Below are 17,295 nucleotides of genomic sequence, written 5' to 3' on the forward strand. Positions count from 1 at the left end.
CCTTTAACAGAACCAGCTTCCTAGTCCTATCTATGTCGTTTGTACCAACATGGACCACGACAACTGGATCCACCCCCTCCCACTGCAAGTTTCTTTCCAGCCCAGAGGAGATGTCCTTAACCCTGGCACCGGGTAGGCAAAACAGCCTACGGGACTCTCGCTCTCGGCTGCAGAGAACTCTATCTATCCCCCTAATAATACTATCCCCTACCACTACAACATTTCTATTTACTCCCCCCTCTTGAATGGCCCCCTGTTCCACAGTGCTGTGGAGAGAGAGAGAGGGAAGGAGAGAGAGAGAGAGGGAAGGAGAGAGAGAGAGAGAGGGAAGGAGAGAGAGAAAGAGGGAAGGAGAGAGAGAGAGAGAGGGAAGGAGAGAGAGACAGAGAGAGAGACAGAGAGGGAAGGAGAGAGAGAGACAAAGAGGGAAGGAGAGAGAGAGAGAGGTAAGGAGAGAGAGAGAGAGAGGGAAGGAGAGAGAGACAGGGAAGGAGAGAGAGAGACAGAGAGAGAGAGAAGGAGAGAGAGAGGGAAGGAGAGAGAGAGAGGGGTGGGGGAAAGGGGTGGGGAAAGGGGTGGGGAAAGGGGTGGGGGAAAGGGGAAAGGTGTGGGGGAAGGGGAAAGGGATGGGGGGAAAGGGGTGGGGGAAAGGGGTGGGGAAAGGGGTGGGGGAAAGGGGTGGGGAAAGGGGAAAGGGGTGGGGGGGAAAGGGGTGGGGGGAAGGGGTAGGGGGAAGGGGTGGGGGGGGAATGGGGTGGGGGTGAAGGGGTGGGGGAAAGTGGTGGGGGGGAAGGGGTGGGAAAGGGTGTTGGGGGGGAAAGGGGGGGTGTGGGGGCAAAAGGGGGTGGGGGGAGGAAAGGGGGCTCAGGCTCGGGCTCAATCCAGTTCACAACTGAATAGCCTGACGACACTCAATGTCAAGGCTGACACGTGAAGTAGAGCTGCTTCATTGCAGCACTGAGAGTGCCTATGGATCTGTGCTCCAGCAGGAGTTAGTGCCTTCAGGAGAGTAAAAGGAGAAAATTGGGGAAACAAACCCCAATTCTGAGAAGAATTGGAATTAATGAAGACACACGTCAAGATTATTTTAACTGGCTCCTTGATAGGCCCAATTTTTCTTGTAATTAGGGTCTGTGGAAACAGAGTCTGGTTTTAACTTATGAAAATGTTTTTCTCAAAAATTAGAAAAATCCAACAGTAATATCTTCAAATAAGAAATGTTCTTAAGGAACACAGTTATCTTTGGCTGGCTTCATGAACTCAGACGCTGTCCAAGCATAATTCCAATAGAAGCTTGCAGTCCTCCCTCCCCCCACCCCATTCACTCCTGTTGTGTGGAACCTCTGATCCAAACACAACACTTAAATACAAAACCTCGACTGCGGATAAACTGTTTCCCCAATTATCTGGATTTTAATGCACAGCGCCATGGTGCGGCGGCCCGAGCGATAGCGAGCCCGGGCGCCGGTCGGTGCAGCCCCGCAGCGGAGCAGAGGCTCCAGCGCCCGGCGCCACTCGGGCTCGGAGGCGGGCAGCCGGCGCTGGCACAGCCGCTCGAAATGGCCGTCAAAGTAGGCAGGCCTCCGGGTGAAGGACAGCGACCGCGACCCCGAGCAGCAGCTCCTTCCCCGCCGGCCCATCATCGCTGCTCCTACTTCCGCAAGGCCGGGGTGACAGGAGAGAGGGGAGAAAGCGGCGGAGACCCCGTGGGCGGCGCAGCGCTTGAGGTCCGGCCCGAGTCACCCGAGCTGAGCTCCCGCTCCCTCCGACCCGAAGAGCTCGACAGTGACATCCTGCAGAGCGGAGAGGCCCGGGTGACAGGAGAGAGGGGAGAAAGCGGAGAGAAGGAGGAGGCCAGCCTTTACCAAGATGGTGGCGATGGCGGGCCGCTGGTTTGGAATCGGGCCCAGCGGGACGGGCGGTGCCTAGCTCGGGCGTGGCTGGCGAGGAGAGGCCGAGGCTTCGAGGCCTGAGGCCTGCAGGCAGCTTATCCACCGTGGATGCAAACAACCCGCGAGCGGAGAGGTCGGGGTGACAGGAGAGAGGGGAGAAAGTAGAGAGAAGGAGGAGGGTGAGGGTGGGACTGGGGCCCATGGTCGGACAGAGGCGGAGTTGCTCCATCACAAACAACAATGGCCGCCGCTTGCTTTTCAGTTTGAAGGATTAGGCCCCGCCCACAAACGCCATGAAACGCCCCCCGTGACACAGCGCGCTCCCCCTGTAGGATTGGTCAACCTTCACATCAGTCAATGCTAATGAGTGGATTTCCCCCGTATGATTGGCCAACTGCTAATGAGCGGAATTTTGAACGTTTTTTGTCTACTGTCCGAACAATTTTTGTCTGACCAAAAAGTAAATACACCTAGGACACCCTCCTAATCATAACCTTTCTTTTGATATAACATATGTGTAGGTACGCTCTATAACTTTTGAGTGATGCCCGGACAGACAGACAGACAGACAGACACCACTATCCTTTTATATGTATAATATAAATATAAGAATGTTATGATCTGAAATTGTTGAATTCTATGTTGAGTCCAGAAGGCTGTAAAGTGCCTAATCGAAAGATGAGGTGCTGTTCCTCGAACTTACGCTGAGCTTCCGTGGAACAATGCAGGAGGCCGAGGACGGTGAGGTCTGAGTGGGAATGGGGCGGTGAATTAAAGTGACAGGTGACCAGAAGCTCGGGGTCCCCCTTACGGACTGAACGGAGGAGTTCCGCAAAGCGGTCACCCAATCTGCGTTTGGTCTCCCCAATGTAGAGAAGACCGCATCGTGAGCAGCAAATACAGTATACTAAATTGCAAGAAGTACAAGTAAATCGCTGTTTCACCTGAAAGGGTTGTTTGGGGCCCTGGACAGTGGGAAGTGGGGAGGTATAAGGGCAGGTGTTGCATCGCCTGCGCTTGCACGGGAAGGTGCCGGGCGAAGGGGAAGGGGTGCTGGGGGTGATAGAGGAATGGACTAGGGTGTCGCGGAGGGAGCGGTCCCTACGGAATGCTGAAAGGGGAGGTGAGGGGAAGATGCGTTTGGTGGTGGGACCACGCTGGAGGTGTCTGACTAACTCAATTGAATTTTTTGAAGAGGTAACAAGGAGAGTCGATGAGGGTAGCGCATTTGATGTAGTGTATATGGATTTTAGCAAGGCTTTTGATAAGGTCCCACATGGCAGACTGGTCATGAAAGCAAAAGCCCATGGGATCCAGGGCAAAGTGGCAAGTTAGATCCAAAATTGGCTCAGAGGCAGGAAGCAAAAGGTAATGGTTGATGGGTGTTTTTCTGACTGGAAGGCTGTTTCCAGTGGGGTTCTGCAGCGCTCAGTACTGGGGCCTTTGCTTTTTGTGGTATATATCAATGATTTAGACTTCAATGTAGGGGGCATGATTAAGAAGTTTGAAAATAATACTAAAATTGGCTGTGTGGTTGATAATGAAGAAGAAAGCTGTAGACTGCAGGAAGATATCAATGAACTGGTCAGGTGGGCAGAACAGTGGCAAATGGAATTCAATCTGGAGAAATGTGAGGTAATACATTTGGGGAGGGCTAACAAGGAAAGGGAATACACATTAAATGGTAGGACATTGCGAAGTGTAGAGGAACAAAGGGACCTTGGAGTGCAGGTTCACAGAACCCTGAAGGTAGCAGGCCAAGTAGATAAGGTGGTTAAGAAAGCATACGGAATACTTGCCTTTATTAGCTGAGGCATAGAATACAAGAGCAGGGGGGGGTTATGCTTGAACTGTATAAAACACTAGTTAGGCCACATCTAGAGTACCTCAAGAAGTTCTGGTCACCACATTACAGGAAAGTTGTGATTGCACTAGAGAGGGTACAGAGGAGATTTACAAGGATGTTGCCTGGACTGCAGAATTTTAGTTACGAGGAAAGATTGGATAGGCTGGGTTTGTTTTCTTTGGAACAGACGAGGCTGAGGGGAGACCTTATTGAGATGTATAAAATTATATGGGGCCTAGATAGAGTGGACAGGAAGGACCTATTTCACTTAACAGAGAGGTCATCAACCAGGGGGCATAGATTTAAAGTAATTGGGAGGAGGTTTAGAGTGGATTTGAGGGGCAATTTCTTCACCCAGAGGGTGGTTGGGATCTGAAACTCACTGCTTGAAAGGGTGGCAGAGGCAGTAACCCTCACCACATTTAAAAAGTGCTTGGATGTGCATTTGAAGTGCCATAACCTACAAGGCTACGGATCAAGAGCTGGAAAGTGGGATTAGACTGGATAGCTCTTTGTCGGCCGGCACGGACATGATGGGCCGAAATGGCCTCCTTCCATGCTGTAAATTTCTATGATTTCTATGACCTGTCCCTCTCTCTGTCCCTCTCTCTGTCCTTCTCTCTGTCTCTCTCTCTGTTCCTCTCTCTGGCCTAGAAATTCATTAAGGCGCTGCCAGCTTTGCGGCCAGTTACCGCCTAAAGAGGGCTTCGGCGCCAAAAATGAGTTTGCGCTGATATTCAGCGCAGCGGTATTGGCGGCGGTAGCCGTTAGCGCTGCGCTGGCACCGATGATGTCATCAGTGTGCGCAGTGCCCCGGTTCCGCCCCGAAACCGGCCCGATCCCCATATTTAGTAGCGGCCGCCTCCTCCGAAGCGGCCGCAAACAGCGACCAGAAAACGGGGCCGTGCTGTAGCCTTAGTGGGGCGCTTTAAAGGGGAAGGTGCGGCCGGCTGCTTTTTCGGCGGCCGCCTGCCCGCACCTCCTTCCCCGGCCTCCTCCACCCCCCCCCCCGCGGCATTGCCGGCTGCTTTCCGCGAACCCGGCACTTCTCCGTGGTGCCGGGCTCATTTGCCGGCACTCTCCAGCGGTGATCTCCCCGTTGCAGGCAGCTCCCCCTTAAGAGAAGGAGGAGGCCTGCAGTACCGCAGCCTGCCGCTCCGCAGCGGCTGGCGCAGCGGCGCCAAGAGCGCTGAAATTCAGTGTCAGCGCCCCAAGCGGAGGCGGGCACACCCTGGTATAGCGCCCGGTTCCGAATTGGGGCGCAAACACTGAATATCTGACGATCGCTAATGGCTCCCCGCCCAGCGCTAACTTTTGGGCGCGAGCGAGCTGGCCGCCCCAAAGTGAATTTCTAGGCCTCTGTCTCTCTCTCTCTGTTCCTCTCTCTCTGTTCCTCTCTCTGTCTCTCTCTCTCTCTGTTCCTCTCTCTGTTCCTCTCTCTGTCTCTCTCTCTCTGTTCCTCTCTCTGTCCCTCTCTCTGTCTCTCCCTCTGTTCCTCTCTCTGTTCCTCTCTCTGTCCCTCTCTCTGTCTCTCTCTCTGTTTCTCTCTCTCTGTTCCTCTCTCTGTTCCTCTCTCTGTCTCTCTCTCTCTGTTCCTCTCTCTCTGTTCCTCTCTCTGTCTGTCTCTCTCTCTGTTCCTCTCTCTGTCTCTCTCTCTCTGTTCCTCTCTCTGTCCCTCTCTCTGTCTCTCCCTCTGTTCCTCTCTCTGTTCCTCTCTCTCTGTTCCTCTCTCTGTCTGTCTCTCTCTCTGTTCCTCTCTCTGTCTCTCTCTCTGTTCCTCTCTCTGTCCCTCTCTCTGTCTCTCCCTCTGTTCCTCTCTCTGTTCCTCTCTCTGTTCCTCTCTCTGTCCCTCTCTCTGTCTCTCCCTCTGTTCCTCTCTCTGTTCCTCTCTCTGTTCCTCTCTCTGTCCCTCTCTCTGTCTCTCTCTCTGTTCCTCTCTCTGTTCCTCTCTCTGTCTCTCTCTCTCTGTTCCTCTCTCTCTGTTCCTCTCTCTCTGTCTGTCTCTCTCTCTGTTCCTCTCTCTGTCCCTCTCTCAATTTCAATTCAATTCAATTCAAATCGCTTTATTGGCATGATAAGGTACATCTTATGTCTCTCCCTCTGTTCCTCTCTCTGTTCCTCTCTGTCTCTCTCTCTGTTCCTCTCTCTGTTCCTCTCTCTGTTCCTCTCTCTGTCTCTCTCTCTGTCTCTCTCTCTGTTCCTCTCTCTGTTCCTCTCTCTGTCCCTCTCTCTCTTCCTCTCTCTCTTCCTCTCTCTCTTCCTCGCTGTCCTTCGCTCAATACTTTCATCTGTTCCACTCTCTCTTCCTCTCTCTCTCTCTCTTTACAAATTGACAAATTCATATTCTCAGGATTTGGGGAGTTGAGGTGCAGAGATCAAAGCATTGAGCAGGATTTTCTGTCTATTCATTTTAATGGGTGGGAAATCCTGCAGCACCTGCTGAGCTGCGTGCCCAAATCACGCTGTTGATTCGCTATCGCCCATTTTGTGCCACTGCCCATTACGAATTAATACCCCACTGATCGTACATTCCCAGAAGGTGTCCCTGCCCAAAGGAAGCACAAGTTGCAGATTGGGCTACAGCAGTGCTGATACTTCGACTTACGTTACCTTTAAGCGTTGGTTCCCTGCTGGGAGCGTGGCAATCAGTGCCTTGGCCCCTCATGTGATCTCCCAGCACATGAAGTTCTGAGCCAAGGATCCAAATTCACCACATCTACCCTATAATATTTAGAATTGATATTGCAACTGCTTAATGAAGCTTCAACTTGCTAATAAGTTGTGTTAATTGCTCATTAATCAGACCTGCTCTTCCATAGCTAACTATAGGAAAAACTATAGCCTACTAAAATTAATTGCTTCGGATAAAACCACTCTCCAAGCGGATTCTCTCTGCTGCAAATCATCTAAAGCTTTCACATCTATCACACTGCTGTGCATAAGAGATGTAATTATTACCTAGAATCGAGCTGGTCATCTTCTAGAAAAACAGAGCCAGTTCTAAATAATGGATAATTCAAAAGCAATTTAACCTTTTCACTGACAAAAGCCTACTTTTAGGTTTGAACAAACCATCTTGTAAAAAGATCTGATGGAAGGTTGCAAACAAAATATTAACTCATCTTTCTTTTCTCAGATACAATAGCAAAATACTGCGGATGCTGGAAATCCGAAATAACAACAGAAAACGCTGGAAAAACTCAGCAGGCCAGGCAACATCTGTGGAGAGAGAAACAGAGTTAACGTTTCAGGTCGAAGTCCCTTCGTCAGAACTGAGAAAAAAGCAGGAAATGAAACAGATTAAAAAGCAAGTTTGGGGGCTGGGAAATGGGGGAGGGGATGAAATAACAAAAGGGAAGGTCTGTGAGAGGTGAAGAGACATTAAGAGATATTCAAGGCGAGACGAGATGGTAATAGGGCAGGTAAAGAGACAAAGGATGGCTCTAGATGAAGTGTGAAATGCGCTGGCAGAATGAAAGACAGCTGCCATGTGGAAGAGAAAAAAAAGGAAAAGGCTCAAACCAAAAGTGTGGATAAAAACATTTTTGTGTGTTTTTATCCACACTTTTGGTTTGTGCCTTCTCCTTTTTTTTCTCTCCCACATGGCAGCTGTCTTTCATTCTACCAGCGTATTTCACACTTCATCTAGAGCCAGCCATTGTTTCTTTACCTGCCCTATTACCATCTCGTCTCCCCTTGAATATCTCTTAATGTTTCTTCACCTCCCACAAACCTTCCCTTTTGTTCTTTCATCCCCTCCCCCATTTCCCAGCCCCCAAGCTTGCTTTTTAATCTGTTTCATTTCCTGCTTTTTTCTCAGTTCTGATGAAGGGTCTTCGACCTGAAACGTTAACTCTGTTTCTCTCTCCACAGATGTTGCCTGACCTGCTGAGTTTTTCCAACATTTTCTGTTGTTATTTCTTTTTTCACATGCTGACGGATCTGTGGTGTGGTTCCAACTTTTTTGGTTTTTTTGTTTAATATTTCCAACATCCGTGGTCTTCCTTTTCTTTCGATCCCTTACACCGTTGAGCTCTGTAAGTCCTCACAGCCAGTTTTCTTAGTGGTATCAATGGGCTGGATTTCCATGGGGAAGGTGGGTTGAGGGTGGGGGGCACTCCGATGCAGGCGGGAAAGCTGGGAGAACGGGTTTCCCGCAGGCCCTGCCGACTTTAATGGCAGAGCCTGATTTGCATGGGAAGCCTCTGTTACCCGGAGGAAGATCGGGGCCGGCTACTGGAGTAACGTCGGTGGTTGGGGGGGTTTGGGGCCGGGAAGGCGATCGGAGGCCTCGTGAGGGCTCCAATCGCAGGGGCTGGGCTAGGCAGGGACCATGGATCCAGGAGGTAGATATAAAGGCACTGATCTCCTGGATGCAGCAGTCCTCGCCTTGCTGTAACTGCCGGATTTTACAAAGTGTGTAAAACCCAATCAGCTGCAGTTAGAAACAAAATTTAGGTTAAAGTAGAGGTTTCCAGCCTGTAAGATTTGCAAAATTTCTACATTTCCCCAAAGGTTATTATTAATAAAAGGGACCCTGAGTGGACATTTTAAATCAAAAAGGGTACCCAAGATGGCGTCCGCGCCTCGTGGCAGAAAGCCTGTGAGATTTTAAAAACTTGGACTCTGCGACGCAGGCAGCTCGTGGAGAAATCAAAACCAAAGCTGCAGTTTCTGTGAAGAGAGACTTTGCATTTTGAAAACCAGACAGGACTTTGAATTATGTATTAGACCAAATTGGAGACAAATCAAAATCCAGTTAGGCCTATAGTTAAGGCCATCAAGCAGTTTGCATAAATAATCGGGAACAGATTAAGGAAGCCATCGAGGCTGGACAGGCCCATCAAGGTGCATTCATAACAAAACAAGTCAATTATCGGGCCAGTAGATGCGATTACAGTTAGTATAGATTGCTACCATTATTTAAAATAGCCCACTAAGATTAAGACAAAGAACTAACCTGATTTGGCGCGCAGATAAGGGTTTTCCATAAGAGTATAATTGAAGGCCCCGGGTAGCAATCTCTCTCTTCTCTGCTCTCTGGCTCTGGGTTCTGCTCCTCGCCCTCATGGCTGCTGCTATTCCCCCATCCCGCGCTTACCCCCTGGCCTCTGCCCATGCCTTTCCCCACTCCATCTGGAATTGCCCAGGCACTGCATCGGGCGAACACGGACAATCCAGGCCAGGCGAGGCGGGACGCGACGAGGCGAGGAGGCAAGACGAAATGAGGAGATGAACTGAGGCAAGATGAACTGAGGAGATGAACTGAGGAAGACGACTGAAGACAAGCTTCGAATGATCGGGCCTTCAGTCTCAGCCAACCTGCGACTATCTTCACGTAAACTCAAACTGTAGGCCGAGGAAGAGGAACCATCGTCCCTGCAAGGCAAAGTACCCAAGCAGAGACTTTAACTTTGGGGTACTCGTACCTGGACAACGCCCTTGCAGCACCCGGAGACCACGTGATGACGGCAGACTCCAGAGAGCACAAAGAGCGAACCCTGAACCCCACTGCTGTTTTGAGTTCAGCAGACCCTTTTGATTGGTGAGCAGAAATTCTGGCCCCTCATAGCTTAATTTAGTTAGGTATAGGGGGTGGGATAAGGATAAGGGGATTGTTAAGATAGTTGTTTTCCCTCGATGTGCCGTGTGTTCCCCATTCCCTGTATAAGTATAGTTATTTGTATTTGCCTGTAATTTTTTTATACTAGTAACTTCTCAAAAGACTGTGTTAATTTTCTGTTAAATAAAATCTTGAGTTTTGCTTACATCCAAACCACTTGTCTACTCGAGTCTTTTCTGTATCGCCGCCTGTACCTAAGTCCGGTGTCCAGAACCCAGGGGTGTGGGAGCGATTCGAACCACTCATAAACAGTCAAAGGCATAACTGACTGGGCGTACGCGCCAAACACCACCACACGCCACCCCCTACAAGCCTCATTGTAATATTTAAATTGATGTCCCACCTCTTGGCAGCGGGTTGGCTGCCTGTCCTCATCCCGCCCCCGTCCCACCTCCACTAAAACTGGAAGTGGGAGGGTTCAGGTCGGGTTCAGGTCGGGATTCCGTTTTTTAACAATTTAACTACCCCCACGTTTCAAACCCACCCGTTTTTATAGGATTAAAATTCCCCCCATTGTTCTCAGTTTTCCCAGTGGTATCATTGTTCACAGTTTGTGTATTTTTCCCAATGTTTTTTAAGTTCTATGGCCTTAATCTGTTGCCAGAGGCAGACTGAAGCAGAGTTTTACTCTGTTTACTGCCCAATCTCTGCTGGTGTTTGGATGGGCGTGGTCAATGGGTTATGCTAGGTCCCCACCCACTTTAGCATCCACCCAGTTTTATATTGCCACTTCTGGCAAATGATAGAAGTTCCCACTGATCTTTGGCCCGGGTGCCTTCAAATGAGGCAACAACAACGTGGAGCCAACACACATCCCATTTCCTGTTGCTACCACCTCAATTGCACTGAATCATGGTCTTGCCTGTATTAAATGGGCATCCAGGGCATCTGGCACCATGTCGCTGCTGGACCCTTTGATGCGGGTTTTGGCAAGACTAAGTGGCTGAGAGAGGGGTATTCAGGATCAGGAGATGGGTTGGGGAGCCTTTCTTCCGGTTCCCTGGAGTTTGCCGCCACTTCCAGGATTTCCCACAAACATATTCAAATTAGACATTAATAACGAAAATGTATCACAAAATATATCAGCAGATGCATAAAGCAAGAAACAGGTGCATTTTTTGCTGCAGCAAGATAGTTTATCTACTTCCGCAGGGACAAATGATGGCAGTCCTGACAGGGCACAGCAGCTTTACAGAGTGACAGGATTCCCTAAAGTCCCAGGAGTTATAGATTGCATCCACGTGAGCATGCACGCTCCTTTCCCCATCCTCCTCCTCTCCCCCTCTCCACCTTCCTGCTCTCCCCCTCTCCCCCTTCCTGCTCTCCCCCTCTCCACATTCCTCCTCTCTCCCTCTCCACCTCCCTCCTCTCTCCCTCTCCACCTTCCTCCTCTCCTCTTCTCCACCTTTCTCCTCTCCCCCTCTCCACCTTCCTCCTCTCCCCCTCTCCACCTTCCTCCTCTCCCCCTCTCCACCTCCCTCCTCTCACCCTCTCCACCTACCTCCTCTCACCCTTGCCACCTCCCTCCACTCCCCCTCTCCACCTCCCTCCACTCCCCCTCTCCACCTTCCTCCTCTCCCCCTCTCCACCTACCTCCTCTCACCCTTGCCACCTCCCTCCACTCCCCCTCTCCACCTTCCTCCACTCCCCCTCTCCACCTTCTTCCTCTCCCCCTCTCCACCTTCCTCCTCTCCTCTTCTCCACCTTCCTCCTCTCCCCCCTCCACCACCTCCTCCTCTCCTCTTCTCCACCTTCCTCCTCTCCCCCTCTCCACCTCCCTCCACTCCCCCTCTCCACCTTCCTCCACTCCCCCTCTCCACCTCCCTCCACTCCCCCTCTCCACCTCCCTCCACTCCCCCTCTCCACCTTCCTCCTCTCCCCCTCTCCACCTTCCTCCTCTCCCCCTCTCCACCTTCCTCCTCTCCTCTTCTCCACCTTCCTCCTCTCCCCCTCTCCACCTACCTCCTCTCACCCTTGCCACCTCCCTCCACTCCCCCTCTCCACCTCCCTCCACTCCCCCTCTCCACATTCCTCCTCTCTCCCTCTCCACCTTCCTCCTCTCCCCCTCTCCACCTTCCTCCTCTCCTCTTCTCCACCTTCCTCCTCTCCCCCTCTCCACCTACCTCCTCTCACCCTTGCCACCTCCCTCCACTCCCCCTCTCCACCTCCCTCCACTCCCCCTCTCCACATTCCTCCTCTCTCCCTCTCCACCTTCCTCCTCTCCCCCTCTCCACCTTCCTCCTCTCCTCTTCTCCACCTTCCTCCTCTCCCCCTCTCCACCTTCCTCCTCTCACCCTTGCCACCTCCCTCCACTCCCCCTCTCCACCTCCCTCCACTCCCCCTCTCCACATTCCTCCTCTCTCCCTCTCCACCTTCCTCCTCTCCCCCTCTCCACCTTCCTCCTCTCCTCTTCTCCACCTTCCTCCTCTCCCCCTCTCCACCTACCTCCTCTCACCCTTGCCACCTCCCTCCACTCCCCCTCTCCACCTCCCTCCACTCCCCCTCTCCACCTCCCTCCACTCCCCCTCTCCACATTCCTCCTCTCTCCCTCTCCACCTTCCTCCTCTCCTCTTCTCCACCTTCCTCCTCTCCCCCTCTCCACCTTCCTCCTCTCCCCCTCCCCACCTCCCTCCACTCCCCCTCTCCACCTCCCTCCACTCCCCCTCTCCACCTCCCTCCACTCCCCCTCTCCACCTCCCTCCACTCCCCCTCTCCACCTTCCTCCTCTCCCCCTCTCCACCTCCCTCCACTCCCCTCTCCACCTTCCTCCTCTCCCCCTCTCCACATTCCTCCTCTCTCCTTCTCCACCTTCCTCCTCTCCCCCTCTCCACCTTCCTCCTTGCCTCTTCTCCACCTTCCTCCTCTCCCCCTCTCCACCTACCTCCTCTCACCCTTGCCACCTCCCTCCACTCCCCCTCTCCACCTTCCTCCTCTCCCCCTCTCCACCTTCCTCCTCTCCTCTTCTCCACCTTCCTCCTCTCCCCCTCTCCACCTTCCTCCTCTCCTCTTCTCCACCTCCCTCCACTCCCCCTCTCCACCTCCCTCCACTCCCCCTCTCCACCTTCCTCCACTCCCCCTCTCCACCTTCCTCCTCTCCCCCTCTCCACCTTCCTCCTCTCCTCTTCTCCACCTTTCTCCTATCCCCCTCTCCACCTTCCTCCTCTCCCCCTCTCCACCTTCCTCCTGTCCTCTTCTCCACCTTCCTCCTCTCCCCCTCTCCACCTCCCTCCACTCCCCCTCTCCACCTTCCTCCACTCCCCCTCTCCACCTCCCTCCACTCCCCCTCTCCACCTCCCTCCACTCCCCCTCTCCACCTCCCTCCACTCCCCCTCTCCACCTTCCTCCTCTCCCCCTCTCCACCTTCCTCCTCTCCCCCTCTCCACCTTCCTCCTCTCCCCCTCTCCACCTCCCTCCACTCCCCCTCTCCACCTCCCTCCACTCCCCCTCTCCACATTCCTCCTCTCTCCCTCTCCACCTTCCTCCTCTCCCCCTCTCCACCTTCCTCCTCTCCTCTTCTCCACCTTCCTCCTCTCCCCCTCTCCACCTACCTCCTCTCACCCTTGCCACCTCCCTCCACTCCCCCTCTCCACCTCCCTCCACTCCCCCTCTCCACCTCCCTCCACTCCCCCTCTCCACATTCCTCCTCTCTCCCTCTCCACCTTCCTCCTCTCCCCCTCTCCACCTACCTCCTCTCACCCTTGCCACCTCCCTCCACTCCCCCTCTCCACCTTCCTCCACTCCCCCTCTCCACCTTCCTCCTCTCCCCTCTTCTCCGCTGTCCACCTACTCTGCCCTCTCTCACGCTCTCTCACACTTTCGACCTCTCCTCCCTTGGGAACGGGCCAAGGAACTCAAAGCACGTATTGCGGGGGCAGGGAGCAGCCCAAGAATGGACTAAGGAGCACAAAAACACATATAGCGGAGCAGAGAACAAGCAAAAGAGGGCCAGAGAATGGGCAGAGGAGCAAAGAAATATGCCCATTATGAAATGGACAAAAACTGCCCAAACGCATTTCACAAAAGACACTTACAGCCAGCAGACAGGGAAGACTTTCATTGCATCAGTCTGGATTGGGTTTGAATGCAAATCCTAGAAATGAAAGGCTAGCCTCTTAACCACCCTGCCAGCCAATTCCTAGCACTCACTATTAAAACAAAAATTCAAAATACAGGAAACTCTTTTTTATCCGGCACCGACGGGACCGACGTGGTGCCGGTTCATCAAAAATTCCGGATAACCGAGAGCTATAGTAAAAGATACGGAGAGCTGAGAGCTGCGTATAAAGCTACAAAACCTGTTGCTTAGCAACAGGTGCAGAACAATGGCCACAAGTTCCAAGCGTCTCTGTAGCTTAGCAACAGCTGCTGCCACACCTGATTGCACAGCAACAGATCGAGGAAGGCAAGTAATATGAAGTAAAACTTACCTGAACCAACTCCTGAATTTTGCCGGTTAACCGAGATTTCCGGTTATTTAGGTGCCGGTAAATCGAGAGTTTCCTGTAAATTAATAAAAGGATAAAATTAGCAACAGGATGCTAAAAGTTAATGGTAATGCTTTTTAACTGCTACATTTTTTTTAAAGGGTGACCCTCATTGCGTTTAAAGTAAGTAGCATTCATAAGTTGAGTCACCAAAAGTTTAAAACTGCTGAAATCAAAAATTGCATTACAAACAGAAGAAGCTTCACAGAAATACAAGCAAATACGGAGACTTACTGAGCCTTCCATGTGAAGACCTTTTTTTCGCCATTGGCTAATTCACTTGGGCAAATATGTCACTCATTTGAACATTTTTATTTACATTGCAAGCCATCTGTCAAGAAGAAGGAAGCAACAATATTATGTTGCTTATTGTTACTGATGCAGTGCAAATAGGACTTTGCCAATAGCCATGAGAGGATCTTATACTAACAGCCAGAACAGCTGTCACTAGTCATGCACAAGCTTGCAGGGTCATTAACACAGCCTTCTACCCTCACTGTATTTACATCTAGTCTGATAGTTTATACAGTAATTGCTCTAACAGGTGTGGAAAAAAGAAAGACCCTTCTGTCTGTCAAACAATTTTTTTAGTTTCATTGTTCTTTGGTTACAATGCATTCCTACATTGAAAACATAGAAAACATAGACTATAGGGGCAGGAGTAGGCCATTCGGCCCCTCGATCCTGTTCTGCCATTTAATGAGATCATGGCTGATCATCCAAATTCAGTACCCTGTCCCTGCTTTCTCCCCATATACCTTGATCCCTTTAGCCTTAAGAAATATATCTAACTCCTTCTTGAATATATTTAACGAATTGGCCTCAACTGCCTTCTGTGGTAGAGAATTCCACAGGTTCACCACTCTCTGGGTGAAGAAATTCCTCCTCATCTCAGTCCTAAATGGCTTACCCCTTATCCTTAGACTGTGACCCCTGGTTCTGGACTCACCTGCCATCGGGAACATCCTTCCTGCATCTAGTCTGTCTAGTCCTGTTAGAAATGTATGTTTCAATGAGATCCCCTCTCATTCTTCTAAACTCTAGTGAATATAAGCCTAATCGACCCAATCTCTTCTCATACATCATTCTTGCCATCCCAGGTATCAGTCTGGTGAATCTTCGCTGCACTCTCTCCATGGCAAGAACATCCTTCCTCAGATAAGGCGACCAAAACTGCACACAATACTCAAGGTGTGGTCTCACCAAGGCCCTGTACAACTGCAGAAAGACATCCTTGCTCTTGTACTCGGATCTTCTCGCTATGAAGGCCAACATACCATTTGCCTTCTTAACCGCCTGCTGCACCTGCATGCTTGCCTTCAGCAACGGGTGCAGAAGGACACCCAGGTCTCATTGCACTTCCCCTTTTGCCAATCTATTGCCGTTCAGATAATAATCTGTCTTCCTCTTTTTTGCCACTGAAGTGGATAACCTCGCATTTATAGAAACATAGGAGATAGGAGCAGGAGTAGGCCATTCGGCCCCTCGAGCCTGCTCCGCCATTCAATGAGATCATGGCTGATCATCCAAATTCAGTACCCTGTCCCTGCCTTCTCTGCATATCCCTTGATCCCTTTAGCCTTAAGAAATATATCTAACTCCTTTTTGAATATATTTAATGAATTGGCCTCAACTGCCTTCTGTGGTAGAGAATTCTACAGGTTCACCACTCTCTGGGTGAAGAAATTCCTCCTCATCTCTGTCCTAAATGGCTTACCCCTTATCCTTAGACTGTGACCCCTGGTTCTGGACTCCCCGGCCATCGGGAACATCCTTCCTGCATCTAGTCTGTCTAGTCCTGTCAGAATTTTATAAGTTTCAATGAGCTCCCCCCTCATTCTTCTAAACTCCAGCGAGTATAAGCCCAATCGACCCAATCTCTCCTCATATGTCATTCCTGCCATCCCAGGTATCAGCCTGGTGAATCTTCGCCGCACTCCCACCATTGCAAGAACATCCTTCCTCAGATAAGGTGACCAAGACTGCACACGATACTCAAGGTGTGGTCTCACCAAGGCCCTGTACAACTGCAGCAAGACATCTTTGTTCCTGTACTCGAACCCTCTCGCTACGAAGGCCAACATACCATTTGCCTTCTTAACCGCCTGCTGCACCTGCATGCTTACCTTCAGTGACTGGTGCACAAGGACACCCAGGTTTCGTTGCACTTCCCCTTCTCCCAATCTATTGCCATTCAGATAATAATCTGCCTTCCTGATTTTGACACCAAAGTAAATAACCTCGCATTTATCCACGTTATATTGCATCTGCCATGCTTCTGCCCAATCATCCAACCTGTCCAACTCATACTGGAGATTCTCAGCATCCTCCTCACAGCACACATGCCCACCCAGCTTTGTGTCATCTGCAAACTTGGAGATCTTACATCTAGTTCCCTCGTCTAGATCATGAATATATATTGTGAATAGCTGGGGTCCTAGGACCGATCCCTGCAATACCCCACTAGTCACTGCCTGCCACTCGGAAAAAGACCCGTTTATTCCAACTCTTTGCTTTCTGTCTGCCAAGCAGTTCTCTATCCAAGTCAATACCTTGTCCCCAATCCCATGTGCCTTAACTTTACATGCTAATCTCTTATGCGGGACCTTATCGAAAGCCTTCTGAAAGTCCAAATACACCATATCCACTGGTTTTCCCTTATTTATTTTACCAGTTACATCCTCAAAAACTTCCAGTAGATTAGTCAAGCACGATTTACCTTTTGTGAATCCATGTTGACTTTGTCCGATCCTGTCACTGTTTTCCAAGTGCTCTGCTATTACATCTTTTATAATGGACTCTAGCATTTTCCCCACTACCGATGTCAGGCTTACCGGTCTATAGTTCCCCGATTTCTCTCTACCACCTTTTTGGAACAGTGGGGTAACATTAGCTACCCTCCAATCCATGGGAACTGTTCCAGAGTCTATCAAATTTCCCTACAAATACTGATTTCTTTCAGTTCCTCCCTCTCCTTAGACCCTATGTTCCGCGGCATCTCTGGGAGGTTATTTGTGTCCTCCTTTGTGAAGGCAGAACCAAAGTATGGTTTTGTGAAGGCAGAACCAAATTGGTCTGCCATTTCTTTGTTCCCCATTATAAATTTGCCTGATTCTGACTGCAAGGGACTTACGCTTGACTTCACCAATCTTTTTCTCTTCACATATCTATAAAAGCTTTTATAGTCAGTTTTTATGTTCCTTGCAAGCTTACTCTCGTACTCTATTTTCCCCTGCTTAATTAATCCCTTTGTCCTCCTTTGTTGAATCCTAAACTGCTCCCAATACTCAGGTTTACTGCTTTTTCTGGCCAATTTTATATGTCCTCTCCTTGGATCTTATGCTGTCCCTAATTTCCCTTGTTAGCCACAGTTGAGTCACCTTTTTTTGTTTTATTTTTATGCCAAACTGGGTTGAACAAATTCTGCAGTTCATCCATGCGATCTTTGAA

At 50.6% G+C, this 17,295-nt stretch overlaps 1 long non-coding RNA gene across 1 annotated transcript in view; it reads right to left on the minus strand.

The window, feature by feature from the left end:
- Positions 1-8,692: 8,692 nt before the first annotated feature.
- The window catches only part of LOC147121040 (uncharacterized), a 107,167-nt gene continuing 98,564 nt past the window's right edge, over positions 8,693-17,295 (minus strand). The window contains exons 2-3 of the long non-coding RNA XR_015076238.1: positions 13,789-13,861; positions 8,693-9,117 (exon numbers count right to left, since the gene is read on the minus strand). This is a non-coding gene — a long non-coding RNA (uncharacterized LOC147121040). The remainder of the gene's footprint in view (positions 9,118-13,788; positions 13,862-17,295) is intronic.

Source organism: Somniosus microcephalus, chromosome 3 (genome assembly GCF_052327205.1).
Source record: "Somniosus microcephalus isolate GS21.2 chromosome 3, FLI_Smic_1.0, whole genome shotgun sequence".
NCBI lineage: Eukaryota > Metazoa > Chordata > Chondrichthyes > Squaliformes > Somniosidae > Somniosus > Somniosus microcephalus.